Here is a 7,047-nt window from a genome sequence, read left to right on the forward strand (position 1 = left end):
CTGAAGGTCTCGCTCGCGGCCCCTCATTCTTTTTTTTCTTTTATTTTCTTTTTTTGAGCACGGTGGCCAGTGCGTGTGATCTCAGTTACGCGGTGCAGATTGAGCCCCGTTGAGTTCCATGGGATTTAGTAGCAGGTAAGTGCGGGACTGCAGCTTAAGGAAGTTAGCAGTATTTAGTATCCGAAGGAGCAGATACATAGCCCGGGGATACTTCTGGATCCCTTGCTGTCCCTTGAGTCTCATGTGGCTTCGGTGGTGCAGTGTCTCTTCCATCAGTGTCTTCTGCTGGTGGCCCAGCTGTGTGCCTATTTGTACAGGAATAGCCTAACTGCCGGTGTCTATTTTCTGGTAACCTACCTCCTGGCAAATAGAAGGGGAAGAAATAGAGGCAGTGAGAGATTTTACTTTCTTGGGCTCCGTGATCACTGCAGATGGTGACAGCAGTCATGAAATTAAAAAACGCCGCCTTCTTGGGAGAAAAGCAATGACAAACCTAGACAGCATCTTAAAAAGCAGAGACATCACTTTGCCGACAAAGGTCCGTATTGTTAAAGCTATGGTTCTCCCAGTAGTGATGTACAGTGGTACCTCGCAAGACGAATGCCTCACAAGACGGAAAACCCGCAAGACGAAAGGGTTTTCTGTTTTGGAGGCGCTTCGCAAGACGAATTTCCCTATGGGCTTGCTTCGCAAGAACCCCTATACCTTCAAGGAACAGTTACATCAGCTGCTGGACCTTTCTTACTCTTCCATGCAGGAAGGAACGTGTTACTTACGGGTTTAGGCCGCTTGCACATGCGCAGACGTTAAAAATGACATTATGTGCATGTGCAGAAACGTCGAATCGTGACCTGCGCACGCACAGAACGCGGGTTGTGTTCGCTTCGGGATGCAAACGGGGCTCCAGAATGGATCCTGTTTGTATCCAGAGGTACCACTGTATGCTTATGGCATACTGATTTCTCTCTGTCTATATTAGGAGTGAAACAGGAACGCACTGCAGTCACTATGCCACCCTACAAACTCCATTACCTGTGTTGTGTGGTGACTTCAGCTTCTGACGAACCCCCCCCCCCCAAGATTTTCACAAGATCTCACTGGAAACCAGTGCCGCTTCTCCGCTGGCAAAAATACACCTGATCAATTATTATTATTTTGCAATGAACTTACAGCCTTACACACATTCCAAGTATTACAATGTAATTCCTTCTCGTAACTTACAGTAGTTTTAGCACTTGTAAATTATTATACCCTCGTCCTAAACACACTGGCTTGGAAATAAGAGCCATTGATTTGGGGGGATACTTAGAAACAGCTTAGAATGGCTGCCATAAAACAGCACAGCTGAATTTGGAACATGGAGGGCTGATCACATAAGCTACATGACTATATCCGATTTGAGACAGGGCAGTTTTGCCAACGCATCTGACCTATTGTTTCATTACGTGAGATCACTTCATATGTGTCACACACACCCAATAAAAGTGCAGGCTGGTCATAAGCATATTAACTTAGAAATAAGTTTTGTTGAGTTTAGTGGGCATTCCCAAATAATTGTGTATGGGAATACATCCTTAAGAGCAATGAGCAAGAGGATACTTTCTCTTCAAAAGGTACACTGAAGCAACTGGGATTAAAGATAGAGATCTGCAAGAAGCCAGCAAATATATAACATGTTAGTCTTAAATTAATGTTTCTGCTACAGCAGTTGTGACACTGTATTTACAAGATACAGCTAGCTTCAATGCTTTCAGTTAGCAAACAGGCGCCCATGCTACTTTATGAAACATTAACCTCCAGAGATAGAAGATAAATCAGCTTTTGCTGAGCCATTAGCGTTGTTTGCTCCACCTTCCAGCTGCTCACTAACTAAAGTTCTGGACAACTGATAGGATAGGAATGTACCGTATTTTTTGCACCATAACACTCACTTTTTTCCTCCTAAAAAGTAAGGGGAAATGTCTGTGCGAGTTATGGAGGGAATGCCTACGGGTGGCATGCCTACGGATTTTCCTCCTCTAAAAACTACGTGCGTGTTATGGTCGGGTGCGTGTTATACAGCGAAAAATACGGTACTTCTTCAGAGGATAACCAATCAGGCTGACTTAGTAACCAGCAACCATTCACTTTTAGATTTGGTCTTTTTAAAACTAAAGTAACTGTTCCAAAAGGGATATATCATTTGTTCTTTCGTTTGCATTTCCACAAATCTCCTTTCCCGTTTGTTTTATTAGCTAAACTTCTAATATGCCACCTTTTCTCCAAGGAACTCAAAGTGGCACACATGATTTTCCCTCCCTTCCATTTTATTTTCACAACAACCCTGTGGGGTGGGTGAGGTTAAGAGATAGTGGCAGGCCCAAGGTCCCCCAGTAGCTTTGCAGCTGAGTAGGAATTCAGACAGTTGGAGAGTTACAGCGCCTGCTGTGGCTGTAGAGACCAATGTGGGAGAGACATGTTTTGTTGCAGCTGGGGCAGATGAAGATGCACCATGGCCTTTCTTCTCTCTGTGCTCCTCCCAGCTTGTTGCTTCATGGGTAGAACAAGAAAAGTGGGGGGAAAGCACCTCAAATGAACAAAATGAAAAAAGAAGAACAGGTAATGATGAGCTCTAATGAAAAATGCTAATGGTTCAGAGTAAAACATTTATCCATTAGGAGCCATGAACAAAAGCAACTTACAATATGAATACAATGGTTTTTAAAAATATGACATAAATAACAAAAAAGAATTGTGTCATAAAATGTTAACATATACATACACTCGTCAAAAAAATAAGTCCTTAAAACACACACCCATAACATATCATAAAACTGCATCAAACTCATAATATTTTTAAAAAGGAAAGAGAAACAAAACTTTTTCCTTTTCTACCATTGTTCTAGGCTCAGAAGAGCAGATGTGCAGGTCCCTCTATTTCTAAGTACTTTCCTCTACAGTGGTACTTCGGGTTACATACGCTTCAGGTTACAGACTCCGCTAACCCAGAAATATTACCTCGAGTTAAGAACTTTGCTTCAGGATGAGAACAGAAATCGTGCTCTGGCGGCAGCAGGAGGCCCCATTAGCTAAAGTGGTGCTTCAGGTTAAGAACGAACCTCCGGAATGAATTAAGTACTTAACCCGAGGTACCACTATATCTGCTATTTCATTTGAGGGGCCTGACTTCTTCATTTAATTAATAGCAAAGCCACATACATTCAGTGTGTACATTGGAACATTTATAGAGCTCTGGATTGGGATAATTTCCTGTTGATATCTGGAGGGAAGACATTTGCCTGAATAAAATTAATTGGAATAAGAAAGTAATCTTATTTCATTTCTAAGCAAGTTTCTAAGCAAGATCTGCATAGATATCAATAGCCACTGTAGTCACCCCCAGAACAACTGCTGTTAGCACAACATTCCAAGATGTTATGTACACAGTTATAGAACAATAGAACGTTAATAATAACGATAGTAATAACTAAAAAGTTGTTCAGTTCGATATGTGCCCACTGTGTTCATTGCACAAGTCACATCTCTTAATTCCATACTGTCCCTGCTCATTGCTAGAGTTCACTGAAGCTACAGCAATCTGAGATGGATTCAGGAAGAGAAGGCAAGCACTGTACTTCTCTATTTCAATCAAAGATCAACAAATATTCCAAATGTCTCCTAGAATTTCCTTTGTAATACTTTTAACCAGCTTTAATGATGGCAAATGAAACATAGTTGCATGTCACTTCCAGCAGATGGGGCAGCTGAAAAATCCCAGTCTCAAGATTTGAAAACCTTTATATAAATGTTTTGAAGATTGCTGCCTTGCCATTGCAACTGGAATTGACCGAGGGAGAAAACTGGACAATGGAGATTTGAATAATTGTAAATACATATCAAGTTAAGATGAAATCATGCACAGAAAATTCCTTTAATTAAATCTGAACTTCTACTGCTGCCGTGTAAAAAATTAAATGTATTATAAAATTTGAAATGTGCATTAAATCATTCATTAAAACTGCATACGCATAGAGCTAATTTTGCATGTGTCGAGATGAATATAGAACTAAAGAAAGTGGTTGAACTATTTGAAGCTAATTATGCTACAGGCAGCTTTTGGGGTGTACCCACCCTGAAGATGGCACTTTTTGTCTGGTTTCATGGGGCTGTGTGGAATAAGGATGCATGATTATGTTTTCTGGCAGAGGACTGAATTTGATCAGAAGTTTTTGATCCATTCTGCCTCTATTTTTATTTGGAATATATGTACAGAACTCTGGTCTCCATTTCATTTGTTCTTGGAAGCTGGATACTCCAGATGACAGTCCTAGGCATGCTCAGTGGTCTAATAACTATCTGTCCTCTTCTGTGTAGTAGTAGTAATAAATTTTATTTTTTATATACCCCACTCATCATCTCACTGGGTTTCATCACTATGCAGAGCAGGTGTGTTGTATTACCATTGTGTTAATTATATGGAAGTGGCAATATTTGCTGATGCTGGTGCCTTTAGGCATCCATTTGTACCAAGCCATCTCGGGGGGAAATTGTATGCAGTCTGGTGTGAAGTAGTGATCTGCTATTAGATATTACAATCAGATTTCTTTTGCTACATCAATTGGCCATTTCCCAAAGCTACCTACAAAACTTCTGTACTACTATTTTGCTCCTTAGATATTTCTAAAGAAGTTTCTTTAACTTAAAAGTTTTTAATACACAATTTAACACACAATAATACACTTCAAAAAATTTAATACACAATTTATTTCCTATATCCTAGAGAACTATTCAGTTACAACATACAACAAGGTACTATTCTTACAGCAGCTGTAGCCATATCATTTGGGAAATGTATTTTACTATTCTTGCTGAGGAAAATGTCATGAGTGCTTTACCAAGGCTTCCAAAATTAGGGAAATGGGTATTAGGAAACTCCCAAAATGAAAGGCATCTGAGGCAGAAAATGATTGTTTTAATAATAGAAGGCTCTTGAGAGATTCCATGTCTAATTACTGGATTGAAAGGTGCAAAAAAGGAAACAAAAACTGCAGTCCAGGAAGAAAATCCTATTGAACTAAGTGTGACTTCTGGGTATAGATATTAGGCCCCTTTTGAAAGCACTCTATAGCCACATCTTCCTTTCTCTAACTTAAATATTATTTAGATGAGGATCTTTCACTTGTGGAAGAAATAATCAAGTTACAGCAGTCAGATCTTCTACCCTAAAACATCAGCACCACTTTCTTGTTTATTTTGAAAAATCAGAATAATTAGTTGTCCTTTCGGATAATTAGAATGTCCTTTCGGTAGATAATGAAAAGCTGCCCTCACATCCTTAAGATCAAAGTGCACAATTTCCAAGTGGGTTTGTGCCATTTCCCCACCCACACCTCAAACAGCAATGGCACTTTTTCAAGGTATGGAAATGGAAGAGTAAGAAAGGTCCAGCAGCTGATGTAACTGTTCCTTGAAGGTATAGGGGTTCTGCCAGTACAGTGGTGCCTCGCAAGACGAAAAGAATCCGTTCTGTGATTCTCTTCGTCTAGCGGTTTTCTCGTCTTGCGAAGCAAGCCCATTGACGGATTAGCGGATTAGCGCTATTAGCGGCTTTTAGCGGCTTATCTGCTGATTGGATCAGCTGATAAGCGGATTAGCGGTTTAGAAAAAGGGGGGGGGAAGGGAAAAAAACCAGCAGGAACTCGCAAGACATTGTCGTCTTGCGAAGCAAGCCCATAGGAAATTCGTTTTGCGAAGCACCTCCAAAACGGAAAACTCTTTCGTCTAGTGAGTTTTCCGTCTTGCGAGGCATTCGTCTTGCGGGGCACGACTGTAAATAAGTATAAATAAATCATAACCTTGGCAACCTAGAGCTTAAACAGTGACAGTTTTAGACAGGGCAGGCCCATGGGCATAGCCAGGATTTATTTTAGGGGGGCAGACTTGGGGGGGGGCAGAACCGAATTATCTTAAATGCAATTGGTCAGCAAGTTAAGTATTTTTGTTATTTACTTTATTGGGGGGGCAGTTGCCCATCTGCGCCCCCCAACTACACCCGTGGGGCAAGATGAGTGAAGAGATTTGAGCAGCAGGATCCATGGGGGCTGCAGAACCCAATGCAGAACGTTATGCCCACCCCGCTTGTCCCTGATGTAGATCTTCACTCGCCCCTTCTTCCCTGGCAAGGTGTGGGTTTCATTTTGTGCTTCGCTTCAGGTGCCCCAAATGCTTCCAGGTGGAGCATAACACTTATTTAAAAACAAACGAATGAAGATGCGAGCACAGTCCTGTGCATGCATACTGAGTCCTCCTGGTATGTAAATTCAATTAATAATAATAATAAAAATAAATAATAATAATAATACTTTGGCGGAAGCTCCATTTGACTCAATCCTATTTGGTGTGCCTACGACTGCTTCTTCAATTGCACAGGGCTAGATGTGCCTGGCAAATAGAAGGAGATGAAATGGAGGCAGTGAGAGATTTTACTTTCTTGGGCTCCGTGATCACTGCAGATGGTGACAGCAGTCACAAAATTAAAAGACGCCTGCTTCTTGGGAGAAAAGCAATGACAAACCTACGGCGAGCGGTTGCTCGTGTGGCGGTAGGCATTGGTAAGAAGGGGTTAAGAGGATGTGGGGGGTGGGAGGAACGCCATCACCTCCCCCCAGTGAGCGAAGGGTAGTCCTTTAAAGGACTCCGGGGGGCGTGGCCCTGTCCGAAGCCTATGGAGGTGAGGGCCAAAGGCACGCCCCAGAGCGGTGACCCTGGGGAGCTCCTAGTCGACGTGCCTCGGCAGGAGACTCCCCCGATATAGTGTTAACCCTTCCCCATGTCTCCAGCAAATGGGCTGGAGCCGGATAGTCGTTAGGACCAATGCCTAAGCCAATGCCTCTCATTCCTGAATTCAATAAAGTTGTGGCCTAATTCGCCCAATTAACCTTATATTATGGTGTCTCGTGTCTTTATTTATCCTGGTGGGGGGCGGGAACTCGCCACGCAAAAGCAATGACAAACCTAGACAGCATCTTAAAAAGCAGAGACATCACCTTGCCGACAAAGGTCCGCATA

Source organism: Podarcis bocagei (genome assembly GCF_964188305.1).
Source record: "Podarcis bocagei genome assembly, chromosome: 6".
Classification (NCBI taxonomy): domain Eukaryota; kingdom Metazoa; phylum Chordata; class Lepidosauria; order Squamata; family Lacertidae; genus Podarcis; species Podarcis bocagei.